The sequence below is a fragment of the Hetaerina americana genome, unplaced genomic scaffold, assembly GCF_022747635.1.
Source record: "Hetaerina americana unplaced genomic scaffold, ioHetAmer1.1.p SCAF_7, whole genome shotgun sequence".
Taxonomy (NCBI): domain Eukaryota; kingdom Metazoa; phylum Arthropoda; class Insecta; order Odonata; family Calopterygidae; genus Hetaerina; species Hetaerina americana.
The window spans coordinates 19,004,727-19,022,089 of record NW_027287316.1 but is presented as its reverse complement, the minus strand read 5'-3'; the positions used below and the strand labels follow the sequence as shown (position 1 = coordinate 19,022,089).

At 40.3% G+C, this 17,363-nt stretch overlaps 1 protein-coding gene across 1 annotated transcript in view; it reads left to right on the top strand.

The window, feature by feature from the left end:
• The window catches only part of mah (solute carrier family member mahogany), a 68,216-nt gene that overhangs the window by 28,328 nt on the left and 22,525 nt on the right, over nucleotides 1-17,363 (top strand). The window lies entirely within an intron of this gene.

The following is a 17,363-nucleotide window of genomic DNA, read 5'->3' as shown; positions in this document are numbered from 1 at the left end:
GTACTATCGAAGAATAATGGGAAAGTATCAACAAAGGGTTATCGAAAGCCGCAAAAGACACTATCGGAACCGCTAATGGGAAAAGGACAAGGAAACTATGGGTCATGGATGAGTTGATCAGAATGATAGATCCAAAGTTCAAATCCTCAAAGGGAAACGATTTTCCAGAAAGAAAAAGGCCAAGCTTAACATGAAAATAGGAGGGCAAAAACTAGAGCAGGTAGAACAGTTTACGTATCTCGGTAGTGTTTTGGACCAACACGGTCAAAGTAGTAGGGGCATAAGGAAAAGAATTATGCTAGGCAAAGAGGCTTTTACAAGGAGGAGGGGAGCTCATGAAGGTGACGTTGTGTAAGGATGTTAAGAAAAGACTCGTAAAAACTTTGATATGGAGCGTAGCTATGTACGGTGTGGAAACGTGGTCATTGAAGCAGGAGGATAGACGTAGACTGGAGGCTTTTGAAATGTGGGTGTGGAGAAGAATGGAGAAGGTAAAATGGACAGAGAAGAAAACAAATGAGGAAATACTAGGTTTGGTGGGCGAAGAGAGGGGTTTGTGGGGAGCAATCCTATGGAGGCAGGAAAAGTGGCTGAAGGGGGTGTTGACCGGCAGTGGGATGTTGAAGACTGTAATTGAAGGGATAATTTTAGGCAGACGAGGAAAGGGAGGGAACAGGATAATGGATGTTGGATGGGATGAAGGGAGGAAGGTACTCGGAGATGAAGAGGGACCTGATGTAGAGTAGGATAGTGGATTGTGTTTTTTTAGGAGTCACAAAATATTTATTTGGTAGTTGTGTCCATCCAAAACGTGCCTTAACCGGTAGATTACCTTGGATAATAATAACATATAGATTAAAGTACTCTTTATCACACTTTTGACTAATGCATTTGCAAGAGCCTCCAGGCTTCCAGTGAATTAAAAAAAATTATTCTTTGATCATATACTCTAAATTTTCAAAGCATACATTTGCATTATTTTGTGCATATCACCAGATTCCATTCATAGGCCGAAGGATTGAGTGGTAAATGTAGGTATTTAAACGATTTTGGTCCACGTGGGATGGGCGAAAATACTGTATTGAATTTTTGCGTGTCAACTTACGACGTTTGCTTTCAGTCTTCCTGGAGCAATACAATTGGAGAATGAAGTCACAGAAAACGTCACTGTTGGCGCTGATTGTCAAAATGGACCACGCGTCGCGGATGAATGGGACATCGTATAGTGTAGATTATTGAACGCAGTGCAGTGGTAGTAAATCAAATATTTTGATGATTTCGAGGCACAGCATTCGACTCTGCATATCAAATTGGGCGTACAATATATTTAGTATTGGAGGAGGTACTCAGATATTTGGGAAGAACGACAAGTAGCTGAAATGTTGTGGAAGGTGAAACCTTTTTAAATGTAGGACTCGTTATGCTTGTTCGGTGTCGGAGCCGGTCTTCCGGTAAGTTGTCCATGATGATTTTAATAATGGCAGCAAGTGGCCAACAATACTTTACTTTTTAATGCTATACATTATTTTGCTAACCTGTATCAGTGGGCGTAAGACATAAAATATTTACTACTAAAATAAAATGAAGTTGGCTAGCTGAAGTTAAGTACAAAGGCGAATGATGAAAACGAAATCTCAATGGGTTCTCACAATTGCCGTCAACTGAAAACCCTTCTATCGTCGGCGCTTTGCTTGCAAAACCTTCCGTTAGTTGGACTTTCCCGTCTTCATATTATCGAATAACCGTTTCCAATCCTTATATGGCCGTTCATCCTCAGCTCATTTATCTGACATGAGGGTTTCCTCTTTATACCCACAAGGTACTGATCCAGTAATAATTTTAATCGTCTACATGTGACCCATAAATAAAATGCATAATTTTGACGCGTTTTCAGTTTTCTCGTAATAGCTGATGATATTGCCGCTCCCGTCATCGAAAGAGTTTGTCTTCATTTCTCATCATTTCAGTATCGTTTTATTTATGAGTTTCCTGATCGCACAGTGAGGTGCATTGAAAATGTCTTCAGGGTCTCCTTCCCGGCGTCGGCATACTTATTCATCCCACCGGCGCCAATTTTCGTACACGCGTGGTAAGCAAAGGTAAACATCAACTCCATATCCGGTAGTGATGGCCCTCCGTACGCAACCACCACTCGGCTCTTGTTTTTTTCCACCCCCGAGAACTTCTCGTATACGTCTTTTAACCTTGGCTCGTTTTATTCACCCGAAGGTCCCCACCTACCAACCTGGACGTCACGTACCGCCGAAATAACGCACATGCGCGCGGTGGCGACGTGAATGTTTTTCGGCCGCGTCACGCACGACGATGCACGTTGGGCCGAACTGGAGATAAAAATGTAAGTTGGTGGGGAATGCATAAGATCAGTTAGGTTTGCTCATGACCAAGATCTAGTTTTTCAGTCAGCCAAGAAGTTGCACACTCAGCTGAGTGCATTGGAAGGTCAGTACGATAGGAATGGGGTATGGGAGTAAATCGTAAGGAAAACAAAGGTTACGCGGTCTCCCAGAAAGAGAAAGACTAAGTTTAACATAAATTTAGGAGGAAAAAAACTAGAGCTGGTGGAACAGTTTACGTATCTCGGAAGTGTTTTGGACCAACACGGTCAAAGTAGTAGGGACCTAAGGAGAAGAATTGCGCTAGGCAAAGAGGCTTTCTCAAGGAGGAGGGAGTTGATGACGAGGACGTTGATTAAGGATGTTAAGAAAATGCTCGTTAAAACTTTGATATGGAGCTAGACCCTGAGGTTCAAATCCCGGCGGTGCTGAATATTTTTCAGAGGCATCTCGATTCCTACTTGAGGTGCTTTGTGGAGGGCACTTTGAGTGAATACGCCGTCCGTCGGATGGGACGTTAAACTGCGGACCCCTTGGCGCCTTTCGTAAATAGTAGGCTAATGCCGACGCCGGGTTTCTCTCCACCCTTTCCTTTCCATCCTCTATTGCGCAAATGACCTCAGTTGTCGGTCGCCTCCCCTCAAAACTACTACTACTTACGTTTGTGGATCGTGGTAGAGTAGTATTTGACGAAAGAGCGACATTATTTCGGAAATCAACGTAAAGGCTTGAGCTGCGTCGTGAAGTTCGATTCGTGGGGTCCAACTTGAATTTCCCGAACTGACGAAGAATGACGAATCGGGACTAACAGATAGCCAGTGGCTCGTAATATTCCGAGGATGATGTGATCAGTTGCAATAAAATGAAAGTCCCTCACTCGCAAACTATTCCATTAAAATTCCTATACCATTCTCTGACATTTCAAACGTTGCTTACTATCTATGCATCCGGCAGCTCGTAGGTTATATTTCGCGGGTGCAGAACTACCAACTTTCTCTATCTTCCTCCGTTTATTGGGCCCAGGAACCGAGGACACGCCTTGATTCATTAATTAGGTAGCTCGTGGCTGGATGAAACATGCCCAAGAAGCACGATTATAATCTGAAATTCTTAAAATGGAAATATCACGTTCGTTTGATTTGTCATGATATCGCTATCACACCCAGCCACACGTCCCTGAGACGTCTCTCATTGTGTAACTTAGATGTAGATACTTGTAACGATTGCTATTGTATTATCAAATTGAATTTCTGATTATCCTGTCATTTTTCCTACTGATTCGTATTTATCTCACGCAACGTCGTCCCCTAAGTGGAGGGGGATCATGGTATCAAGTGCGTGTAGTGATAAGTAAATGGTTACAGGGGGAGAGTTTTGACGAAAAGTTTGAGGTAGGTCCGATGGAAATCATCCGTTAAACGGCGATGGTACCTGCATAATAAAACACTGTAATATGCATACTAGTGGGCAAGGATGAACCGACAGTCGCACGTGTGGTTGGTGTGGTTAACACCAGTGATTCATCGGCTATCAAGTCTCCGGCCCATTTACTGCAGGGGAATATTAGAACAGGTTCCACGTTACATTAACCGTAGGTTCCAAAATTTGTTACGAAGTGCGATAAATGGTGTATGATTCAAAGATGACAAAATCTCGTGCACACATGAATAACCCGTGAAAATATGTCGCGTGAAAAAAAAACAAATTTGCACTTTTCCACAGACTTATTGGTAACGTACCAGTCCTTTCGATTCACAGAACCTTCCTAAGGTACAAGACCTGTACCTTAGGATGGTTCCGTGAACAGAAACGCGTTGTACGTTACCAATAAACCTGTGAAAAAGTGCCAATTTGTTTTTTCTCATCCTGACGAACTTCCACTGTATCTCGCCTGAATCTGTTGAATGTACTATGTCGCGTTATTAGAGGCCCTAGTCCATGAGTTCTACATCTCTACACATAAATTCTTCGCTTCCATATCTATCTTTACGTTTACACGATCCCCCATCAGAAACACAATCATTCTACGAATTAAAATGTAAAAAGAAACAATTGAATACAGAAACTTGCGCTCCCCTCCTCCCCCCGCAAGCGAAGGCGTATAAAATGGGTTAATAGCCATTGCTGATAGCTACGATATTTGGCACCCATAATCAAGTGATTTATTGATGTTTCCTGAAAAGTGAGTAATTGAACGAACTCAGTGTTCCCTGCTAACCAACGCCATTCAAAATTCATCGGAATTAATTCAGCATTCGTGAACATCTCATTCAAAAAACCTTGGTTCAATTTCTTTACAGCCAAGAAACAGCGTTTATTAGCTGCCATGTGAATATAACAAGTAATGAAAAATCACCCCATCGATGTTGCAGTATTTTTCGTGATGCAAGCGACATTTTTCCCATGAACGTTTAAGAAACGTATTAAGTAAAAGATAGAAGTACGAAAGATAGTTTCTAAGGAGAGAGTTCGGTACAAAAAGGATGTCTACACGGCACCAAACCCATTTGATTATCAGCACACATTTCTACTTTTCTCTCCTGATTTGGAAGTTCGCCTAACATCCATTGTGAAAATTCGTTTTTAGCGTGGTGAAGAATGACATTAGACATAATATGCATGTGCCACCGTGTAGTTTAAGTTTCAGGGTATCCTCTCACCCAACTCTAATTTCTGAACACTTTGTAACTGCTGTGAATTCCATGTTAATTACCGATGAATCTTAAAATTTTGAAACGAATATTTTGGTGGAAATGATGGAATTCGTTGAGTATTAAAATGAATCATGAGTCCTGGCTAAAATAATACAATTTGCCTTCCAGGGTAAAGTCTAGGCTTCTACTGGTGGAGTTTTCGTGAAATGAAAACCCAACGGTGAACGAAGATCGTAATTTTGAGAAGTTGCGCCCAGGAACCTGTAATTTTCAGAGGCAGGGTCCTAAAAATAGATCCGAACCATCGCCGCCGGCGCGTGATTCTGAACCCGACCGAAACCAATTTCTGAATTTATCAAGATGCAAAGTAACTCTGCACGATCCCTTAAAAAACTATTATGGACTTTCGGAAAATTTCACATGAGTTTTGGAAAATCTATGCATAATTGGATACGAAATCTATGTGTATTGAATTCTTATAACCTTAAAGGTTAATGATGAGAGCGAGAGATTAATTCTGTCCCTACATTGAGTGCGTTAAACTATATCACAGTGAAAAATGAAGCGAAACTGACCATCTTAAAAATTAATATTTAAAATACTTTTCCCTCGCTCTTTTCTCGATCGTATTCAGTGAAAAACGATTTGCACAGCCGTTCACAATATTCGAAAAAAGAATATCTATTACCAAATGGTGATCCAAATTTCATTTTAAAACGAGTCATCTCTCCAGATTGGTGATCTACGAGCAAAATTTCTTGACACGGATTTCTGTTGAAGCTTGCAGGAAATTACGTAGAGGTAGAATTAAGGCTAAGCCATTGAAGCATTCCTGGAGGTTGTGTTAGATTAAAACTGTCTCGTTTGGCTTGGCATCCCTGCATGTCGTTTGGTGGATAACTCCTCGCGTAGGTCGATAGCGGCTGAGGCCGATGGCGTTATATAACTGGCGACTGAGACGAACCGACGGCAACGGCCATCTTTTTCGGGCAACGTAGGGCTTCTTGCGTATACGATCAGTCGCATTTAGGCCACGGATCGGTCGGGGGATATAATATAAGTTGTAAAGACTGGTAGACGATGGCTGTTAAAGTAGACTCACTTTCATGACGATGAACAACTTATGTCTACAGTGTAATGAATTTCATTCGACTTTGACTTCCCCTAATATTAAAAATACGTTCAGATTCTATTAATGTTCTCTCAGACCTTGGAGATTTTAAAAAATTTTTTGGAATATTACAACCCAATAGTTTCAAATACTCTTGCCGTATAGTAAATTCCATCTTCATTTTCTGTGAGGTAAAGGAATAATTGCTCAACGAGGACTCTTATAACATTATTATCATATTTTCTCACTAAACAGCTCTGAAGCTGTATTCAGTAATATTATAGGGATCACACTCGGTCGGAGCATCGCTTGGGAGGAAGGCCAATATCTCCTAGGGCCTTGCGTGCACTAGCCTGTAGGTAATGCAGTGACTTCATGGTGAAAGTCAAGAAAATATTTGTTAAATGAGTGTTTAATCAATATTTCATCAATATACGAGGTTAAAAATTCATCCGATATTACAAAGTCAAAAAGTTTGGCTAGTACCTACAGCTTTTCAATTTTTTACGACGTTTCTCCTGTCTATGAATCAAGAACAATTTAATAAGGGTAAACCCGAACATTCTTACAAAAACTCAATGCGAGTAGGAGTGGGTTTCCCATGCTCGCCTTGCGGCATGAAAACCTTGGCTAATTTTATTGCGACGTAGCCTTCGGCAATCAAATTTCGCGAGCCTTTCAGCAGAATATGAGCGCTTAATGAGTGGTCGTTTTATTGAATACTCCAAAATCACCAGGCAGTACGGAATCCTTATATTTTTGCATAGAATTTAAGGCCTCTTTTGCCCAAATTTGGTGAAACCGAGATTTGATTTGAAAATTGTTGTTGCAATGTTGTTGTGCCTTTTTATAATTGTAGCTGAATAGCCAGATTACGCGGTAGATAAATTAAGTGGGAACTAGATAAATAAAGAGCAGTCTGCCAATTTTAGTTGGCTATAGGTCTGGCCTCTGATGATAATTAAGCACGCATTACCGTGGACTCGTGCCCTTCCGCACATGTTTTCAAACCCTTATAGTTAAAATTCCATTTCCTTCTGCCCAAATACCTCTTCTTTACCTCTCATCCCCTATGTGACGTAACATTCTCCCTTCTATCACAACCTTCTGCATCCCACGGCAACTTAATATCTCACTCAGCAACTTCTTTCGTGTTTTACAAATTCTTCCCAACGAATTTCTTTGGGATCGGGATGGTGTGGTGGCTGACGTACTGGCTTCCCACCCAGTGGGCTCTGGCTCGAATCCTCGGATCAAGGTGGTGGATATTTTTCAGTTTATATCTCGATCCCTACTTGAGGTGCCTTGCGGAGAGCACTTCGAGTGATTACACCGTCCGTCGGATGGGACGTTAAAATGCGCAAAACCTCTTTGCGCCTTTCGTTGAAGAGTAGGCTAATGCCGACGCTGGGTTTCTCTCCACTCTTCCTCCTTTCCCATACATCCCTGATGGCGCAAATGACCTCGGCTGTCGGTCGCCTCCCCTATAACTGCTACTTCGAAATTCTCTCTATCCATATTACTCGAGTCTCTAACATTTTTTCATTTTAATTCAGCGCCTCTTTTGTTGGAGGAGTTGGATGCCCATTTGACCCCGAAATAGAGCCCCTATTCGTGAACCGTTCCATCTGCTCGTACAATCTGTGCCTTTCTACGTTTAGGTACCCCTTCCCCTGCAGAAGCCTCCCAGGAATTTTCTCACTTATTATATCATTAGTATGGTGAGTAATCATCCCTATGCCACACACGCTAGCGGTGGGTTACAGGGTACTATGTAATGGTAGTAAATATAAAGTAATAATCATTGAGTTGATCATATCCAATATCTACTTCTTCCTCCCAAAAACTGCTCTTCGACACGTACAGACGAATTACAACTTAATATGCTGGATCAAATTTTTTCTCAAATAATAGTATCACTTTGCTAACCTGTTCTACAATCATTGCCTTTCCCCCAATTTACTGTTCAGTGCCTCGGCAGCCCTTCACCTCGCTACTCTAGTTTTCTGTCTGAATAACATGCATTTCTATGCTTCCCTTTTCCATTTCTCCTTCGGCGTTATCATCTGGTATTTCTGTCCTCAGCATCGTCCTATCACTTTCCCTTTATATAACAACAGTGGCCTCTAGGCCTTCTTTTACGCTACCGTTCCGCCGTTTTTTGGGGAAGCCAAGGATTTCGTTTGAAGGCTTCCGCGGAGACCTTGCCGTGCATGACACACCCGCCCGCAGGAGAATCAGTCTCGATGGTACCAGGATTCGTTTAATTGATTCCGCCCATCGCGCTTCATTTATGATTGGAATTTTCTCTCGTCACATTTCCCGTCAAAGTTTTGAACGTCGCCCCATTTGGAGAATGGCCATCACACCTCGCGGAAGAGCCGTGGGAATTATTCCTTTGGGACCTTATCTTCGTAATACAGGTATGTTGCATGGGAGAGAACCTTGTAGGAGTAATAATTATTTCGCCCGCTAGTTCACTTAAAAGGCCTCAACACCAACACAAGATTGTCAGCGACGAGGAAGGAAATAAGAGTAATGATAATGGAATACATTTTTTTCTTCTTAAAAATAAAAATATTATTAAACGAATAACTGTTTCTGAGTGAAAGCTGCTCAAAAAGGGTAGGCGAAACTTATTTTTTCATCAATTAATTGAGTCACACCGTAAAAAGGAGTGTCAATAGTTTCCAATAGCTCAGTAAAGTATTCCTGCTTTTGGTTAAGTTGAATAAATCCAACTTTCCTGAATGAAATCTGAATTTTTTTATCGTTCTTTCTGAGAAAATAAACATGGCCAGCTAAATGAACATTTTCCATCCTCGAATAATCTTAAAACTGTGGCTCTTTTTGTGGTAAAAGTTAAAAGTTAACCTTGATATTATAAGATGACGAATTTTAAAATGATTATAAACGCCAGTGGTGGACACAGGACGCTCTCAGTGCCGGTCAATTGCGTGTTTGGGAGGAAAGGTGAGAGTACTGAGCGAAATTTCCGGGCAGTATGACATGCATGGTGAATGGGCGTGATGTGTGCGTATACTCGTATAGTACAGTGCGTGCGAGGGTGTTGCATTGTGAACGGGAAGTGGCGCTCAGTCGCCATTTATGGACTAGTCATAAATGACATACGATTTGACGTGACATCAAATCGAAGTAGGGCGGGTGTGTTGTGACTCGTGGAAAGGGAAGAGCTACAATAAACGCGAATTCACACACAAGGGATTCCGGTTTAACAAGTTCAAACGCCACCAGTATTGCGAGAAAGCCGCAGTCAGCTGTTCAGTGAGCATTTCATTCAACTTAAAAAATACGATTTTGGAGGTTTTCCGGAATCGATTCAAGTGATATCACGGTAACCGGTTGACACTGTGGGGGTAAATTTCACAGAAGAAATCAGCGGTGGTAGAGTGAAAAGACGAAAATATTTCGGCATTATTTTCGGATTCCCTTCATACAGTCATTGTAAATCCTCTTTTATAATGTTCTGAAAACCGCCAAAGGCACGGCCAAAAGTGAAGACCACGGCTGGTAAAGAACAAGTTTTGTCCGAGTAGTACTTTCTCATGCTCCTCTTCTTTCCACAATCATTATCATGCAATTCCAATGACTCTTCGACTTCTGCATTATCTACAGCCGATTGTCTCCGTTTTGCATTGCCTATTTGGTCCTTCCTTAAATTACGAAGGGCTGTTTCGGCTTTTTTTTACCACTTTTCACATATTTAAAGATCCGATCCAAAAAGATAAAACAGGAAGAAGGATTGAGGAAATGGTATTTGGAAGCATTAAGAGGAACGACAAGAAAGGTGTATCATCAGGCTTTAGAGAAAATTATGACTAAGGATAGGGAACTGGGTGATATAGAGGAAATATGAGAACATATCAAAAAGGGGGCATCGTATGCTGCAAAAGAAACTATAAGAACAGTAAATAGGAAAAGGACAAGGAAACTATGGGTTACAAACGGGATGATTAGTTATATAGTCGAGAGAATTTAACGAAAGAATATAAATACAGTTGTTGGTAGAAGGAAGTACAAAGAGTTGAAAAATAAATTGAGGTGAACAACTAATTGAGCAAAAGAAGGGTGGTGCTCGTATTAGTGGAACAAGATAAGAGATGGAAGGAATATATGGAAGAACTGTATGGCGAAAACGTTAGGCCAGCAAGGTTAGAAATAGACATAGAAAGAGAATACTATGATGTAGATGAAGATAGCTTAGGTCCAGACTTACTCGACGGTGAAATAGAAACGATATCAAGGCAATTGAAATTAAATAAGGCCGTGGGTGGTACACAACATTCCCGTGGAACTACTTGAGGAAAATGTGGGGGGATAAGTTGTTATGGACTAATTCGTAGCATATATGAGGGCGAAATTTGAATAAATAATTCCGTCTAATCAGGGTTGATTCCTTTACTAAAATAAAGGGAATTACACACACACACACACACATATATATATATATATATATATATCTATTGTCCATCATATTTTTCACGGATCACGGATGAGATGATTACAAAGATGGATGAGCGGCGAAAATGGAAGAATATAAATACAGAATTAGGCAAAATGAAGTACAAAGAATTGAACAATAAATTGAGGCGGGCAACAAATAAGGCAAAAGACGCATGGTGGAAGACGCAGTGCGAGGATATGGAAAGTCTGCAGAGGAAGGGTGAAATCGGTGCGCTGTACAGCAAAGTTAAATCGTTATCGGGAAGTAAGAAAGGAAGAGCTATGCTAACAGTTAGAGATAAGGCGGGTAAGGTAATAGTTGACGCAGGAAAGATCCAAGAGAGATGGAAGGAGTATATAGAAGAACTGTATAGTAAAGAACTCAGACCAACAAAGTTAGACATTGAAAAAGAAAATGACGTAGAGGAAGACAGCTTAGGTCCAGGCATACTAGACAATGAGATAGAAAGGGCATTAAGGGAGATGAAACTAAATAAGGCCGTGGGGGTAGATAACATTCCCGTGGAACTTTTAAAATGCTTAGGAAAATGTGGGAGGAAGAGGCTATATGGGCTGATCCGTAGCATTTATGAGGAGGGAATCTGGCCGGAAGACTTTGTGAGAGCAGTTTTAGTTCCGATTCCGAAAAAGGTAAAGGCCACGTCATGTGAGGACTATAGGACAATTAGTTTGATATCCCATGCAGCTAAAGTTGTTCTCAGGATCATAAACAAAAGGATAGAGAGTAGGGCAAATGATTACTTAGGGGATGATCAGTTTGGGTTTAGGAAGGGGAGAGGTACGCGTGATGCCATTGCAGTAATGAGATTATTAATCGAGAGGAATATAGAACACAACCAGGAGGTATTTGCCTGTTTTGTAGATTTCGAAAAAGCGTTTGATAGGGTGGATTGGGAAAAACTAATGAGTATATTGCAGAAAATAGGAGTAGATTGAAGGGAAAGGAGGCTAATCCGCAACCTGTACATGTCTCAGACTGCTCAGGTGCGGGTGGGAAACGGGGAGTCAGGATGGGCAGTGTTAGGAAGGGGTGTAAGGCAGGGTTGCACATTATCACCGTTGCTGTTCAACCTGTATGCAGAGGAAATGATCAAAGAGGCATAGGAAGAACTCGAGGTAGGAATGAAAGTGGGTGGGGGATTCGTAAAATCAGTTAGGTTTGCTGATGACCAAGCTTTAGTTTGTCAGTCAGCCAAGGGGCTGCAAGCATTGCTGAGTGAATTGGAAATTCAGTGCGACAGGTATGGGATGAGAATCAATATTAATAAAACAAAGGTTATGCGATTTTCTAGAAAGAAAAAGGCCAAGCTTAACATTAAAATAGGAGGGCAAAAACTAGAGCAGGTAGAGCAGTTTACGTATCTCGGTAGTGTTTTGGACCAACACGGTCAAAGTAGTAGGGACGTAAGGAGAAGAATTGCGCTAGGCAAAGAGGCTTTCACAAGGAGGAGGGAGTTGATGACGGGGACTTTGAGTAAGGATGTTAAGAAAAGACTCGTAAAAACTTTGATATGGAGCGTAGCTATGTACGGCGCGGAAACGTGGTCATTGAAGCAGGAGGATAGACGTAGACTGGAGGCTTTTGAAATGTGGGTGTGGAGAAGGATGGAGAAGGTGAAATGGACCGAGAAGAAAATAAATGAGGAAATACTAGGCATGGAGGAGTAGGAGAGAGGGTTGTTGGGATAAGTGAAATGAAGGTAGGAAAGATGGATTAAGGGCGTTTTAATTAGTGTTGGGATGTTTAAACCTGCGACGAAAGGGAGAATGTTTGAATGTTTGGCAAACGAGGAAGGGGTAGGAATGGCAATGGGATGTTGAACGGGATGAAGGGACGAAGTATTTGGAATTAAAGAAGGGCTTATTGTAATCCTGGTTGCCTGGTGGTGTTTTGTTAAGACAAGGAAATTGTCGCTGTTTGGTAGCTTGTATTCATTCAAAACTAATCGTAACCGGTAGATCAGAAATAATAATATGTAAAGATTTGGTTTATGTAAACCTCCCCTTCTTCCGTCTCACATACTTATCGGCGAAATCATCGATTTATCAAATTAGCAGCTTTTTCTATAAAAAAAATAAGACAGAACCACAGTTATGCTAGACCAAAACGTTTTTTTCACTTCGATCGTCTACCCATCTCTTCAATTACGTGTTTGGTTTGAAAAACTCCATGCTGCCATTAATGAACACTTGTTTTTTTATTTTAATGGTATCAGAATACAGACAGTGAAATGAAACAAAAATCGAAACTCTTCTAAAAGATTTGTAAAAGCATGAATAATTCTGAAGCGACAGTGTCATTAGTGAGGCTTTGCACAATGTGTTCATTGGAGATCAAAGAAAATTTAAATTCCTTCTTCGTAAACAAAGGCTGAAATAACGCAAGATACCATACGCTAGAGTCCTCCTGAGCCATCTCCAATCCCCTGAGGTAAATTAATCATACTCTCGAAGTCCGAAGTAACTTGGCTATGGAAATGTTGGTTTAAGCGCAATGCAGTAATTTCATTAATTCGAATATTTTGATGCGGTATCTTAGCGCTTGACGAGTAACTGTACAACTTCGTTAAAATATTATCCTGAAAAAATAATATTTTTTATCACGTTCTGTTGCGTGCGTTAGACAGCTCAGTTTTACAAATTTCATGGGTTATTATTACTAAATGAAAAGCGGTTCTGCGAAAGAAAAATGATTCCCCTTATATTTTCATCTACGCAAAATTAAATTTAAAGGTGTAATATTACATTTTGCTATTACTTTTACCTATGCTTTCACGGATGAGGCAGGCTTTTCTCGACGAGGGAAAAAATGGACATGTATGTATTGATTAATGTTTGACATCAAGTGTTACTTTTAAGGCAAATGGAATGGGTACTTTTTCTTAATTTATAATGGATGAATCACTTTGAACCATTTTACTGCTTTTATAACTTTTCAAATCTTCAGTTCTTTGTCTTCGGGTGCTAACAAATCGATATATTCACCAAAGTATTTAATATAAGTTTGATTTGGCATTCTTCTTCAAAATTCTTTGTAATTTTGCTCCAGGTTTTCCATTAACCTTGTTATCCTTTTCGTTTGATTATTTGAATTTTCATACCTCTCTTCGTATTTTTCATTGTAGTTCCAAATTAAATTTGAAATTTAGACGGGGGAGGAGGATTCATTCTGTCTTATTCAGCCAAGAGCATAAATACTCGTAAATAAGAAAAGGATATTTTGGTGCCATCATGCCTGAAATGTTATTTTGATCGATACAAGCTGTTTTTGGTTCACATTTACGCAATTGTCTACAGCGAGCGCTGTATGCTGCAGTATTTTTTTCCAAAGGTAAATACTCTCAGAAGAACGTTTTCCGAGCGGATATATTGCTTGATATATGCCCAGCCGCGGTGAGCTTGTCAAAATTCTTCCAGGATTTTTCCTTCATATGCACATAATGTTGCATGAGTAAATTATTCCATGTGACCTATAGCAGCGCAGTTTTTAAATGTGCACATCCGGCCGGCGGCGGGCCGTGAAGTGTAAGAAGTTTGAAAAGTTGGTCACGTTGGAATTCAACGGTCGCCATGCGTTATGTAACTTCGAAGGTGCATGACGGCAGTGCAGTAGGCATATCAAAAACCAAACGCATTGGAAATAATTAATCCTTTTCTCCGAACAGCACCTGCCCATTTTGATCATGCCCCGAAAGCGTAGTTCGTGGATAGTTTGACATTAGCTGTGGAAGTGCTACTATTGCCTAGAGTAAAATTGTTGTCAAGTACATGTGAAATGTATATCTCGATACACTCGTCAGTTTTTCCATGATTTTTACATTTCAAGAAAATAGGGGGGAGAATAATGTGTAATAATTTTTTTTGTCGTGCTTTCAAAACCAAATATAATTAATTATATTCCAAAATTACTAATTTGAATTCCATTGAAATTATTTACGCTTTTTCGAATGGTAATTCTGCAACAAAGTCATGCCTCTTTTCGCTTTTTTCGAAATTACTCTCTTTCAGTCTAAATGAATTTAAGTAAAATCATGAAACTTTTATGTCTAATAGGAAGGCAAATATATCATAAAATCAAAACAATTATTTTATGACCATTAAAACTGTCCATATGAAAAAAATCATTCATGAATTTTTATATTGTGCCAATTCTAATAAAACTCGATTTCGTCTGCAGTATTTAACATGAAATATGTACTTCAATAAATTTCAACATTAGTCATAACTCACCATTGTTGATGTGCCGAAAGATGGGCTTGTGTATTCTGATGAATTCTAGGGCTATGCTGGTGGTAAAAAAGATTTTGCTCCTAATAGGGCCACCCATGCCATAAAGGCTGAGGGGTTGGAGCCAGATGAAAGGTCATCTTTGCAACATCTGCTCCTTAGTTTGGGGGCTGCTAACATGTAAAACCACAGTGGGGTTATACACACATTTGAGTAATGGTATCACCTAAAAACACTATTGAGGAAGACAACAGGAATCAACTTCAACTGATTATCCCATGTGACAATGGCAGACAAAATTATAAGAAAGAGTCCTGCAAGTGATGGGACTCATTCATAAATCATAATCATAATATAATTGAACTGCTATCTGTATCTCCCAATGCATTTTCTGTGCATTCCAACATCTAGCATGGTACTGTACTGCATAGTAATAGTTATAATTAACTCATTTCCCCTGTAAAACTCTTATTATTTTATCTCTGTGATTATTCCTTGTTCCTGAGGTGCACTCTCTACTCTCACCCCCATCATTTAGGGTTAGGTGGAAGAAGTGACTATAAAGCCCCAATGCCCAAGTCCCAATGAAGTCGTTAAATAAATAAAATAAACTAATCTCTCCCTTTACCCACCCCTACATTCCAGTCCTCAGTTGCTGTCAAGTGTTTTCTTCCAGGATTAACAGGTATCATTTCTGATTTCACACTCACTGATGATTACTTATCAGCAAGTACATCTGTATAAGAAATAAGTTTGTTGGTTCCAATGTAATCTTTGCTAGTTATATTTAATCACTAATTCTCAAGCTTATTCTTTCCTTCTCATGTTTTTTAATTGTGCTGCTACATCGCATTCCCTCACTTTCCCTAACTCGACTATTTTTGTGTAACTACATATCACTGCAGTTACCTCTCTCATTCTATTTAATCTTGCATGGCCCTTATATAATATTAACTCTATCCACCACCTTCCTATTTGATGTTTTCTAACTTCCCTGTACTCAATATCATCCTAACTTGCCAAGTCTGTGTTCTATTGGTAGTGGTGCCCCTCTGTGTCATCCTTTCTGCTTTTGCTGATTTGGCAAGGATATTACAAGGCTGCATGAAAGGACTACAATTAATGATGAGCGTGGAGGCCTTCACTCACCCACTACCACTACAAGGTCACTCTTAATTGGCAGCACATTTTTTATTACTGGATGTTTTATGGAAAAATTTTATTTACCTTCAAGACCATTGGTGATGGTGGTTCCCAGATTTTTTCTGGTTAACTATGAAGCACACGAGCCCTTCTTCCACCAACCAGAAATAACCAAGATTTCAAAATTTCAATCAAATGTTCAAGCTTTAAGCTCACAAAGTGAACACTTCCATATCAAATGAAATATATATCAGCAAAGCACCAGCACCTCAGCCTCCAGAAATAACTTCTTCCTAATGAGAAGGGAGGTTGATTTATACCTTCAATCTCAGAATCGGTTGTTGCATTTGGACCACTTGTTCACCCCCTAAGTAGATGCAACAGAAAATACAAGACAAATATGGGTGGTCTGATTCATTTAAATCCATCTATGTATATGTATGCCACTGATCCCACTTTCAAATAATCTGACTACTGCCAGATGGATATATTACGAGGGTCATCCGGAAAGTAGTACCCGTTCGTGCCGCATGACGTGCTGACGACGCGAGTAGCCGCTGGACGAGGTCAGATAGCTTCAGTGGCTTGTCTGCCTTCTCTGAGCCAAGTTGCGTGACGCTAGCATTGCCTGTGTTGTTTCTGTGATTGTTTACAATGTTTAAAAAAATTGAGAACGCCGCCAGTTGTGAAGTGAGGGCAGTGATTAAATTCCTCAATGCAAGAAACGTTCGCCCATGTGATATTCATCGCCAATTAAAGGAGGTGTATGGAGACAATGTAATGGACGAGTCGTCTGTTCGGCGGTGGTGTCGCAACTTCAACATGGGGAGGGGGAACACACACGACGATGAGCGTTCGGGGAGACCGTCTGTCATTACAGACCAACTGGTGAGCTCAGTTGACGAATTCGTGAGGAACGATCGGCGCGTCACAATTGATGACATCTGTGAGCATTTTCCCAATGTTTCTCGAACAATTGTTCATGAAATTGTTAAACACCATCTGCATTATGCAAAAATTTGTGCAAGATGGGTCCCTCGCGTATCTCAATGAGCTGGCGGCGAAGGACTATGCAGCAGGAATACAGAAACTTGTCACACGTTATGACAAATGCCTTAATTTGCTTGGAGATTATGTTGAGAAGTAGTTTAAAGTATCCTCTTTCAAATAAAATTTTTTATGTTTGTTAATATTTACTTTTGTGTCTTTATTTCACGAACGGGTACTACTTTCCGGATGACCCTCGTATAACTATATGACAGACATATACAGGATGCGACACTTAAATCCAGACGAATGTCAATTTGAATTTCCTGCCATATTGTAGTTCCACTGGAGGTTGCGATTGGTATTCTTGAAAGCTATAGGCATCTAGTAAACAGTCATAAT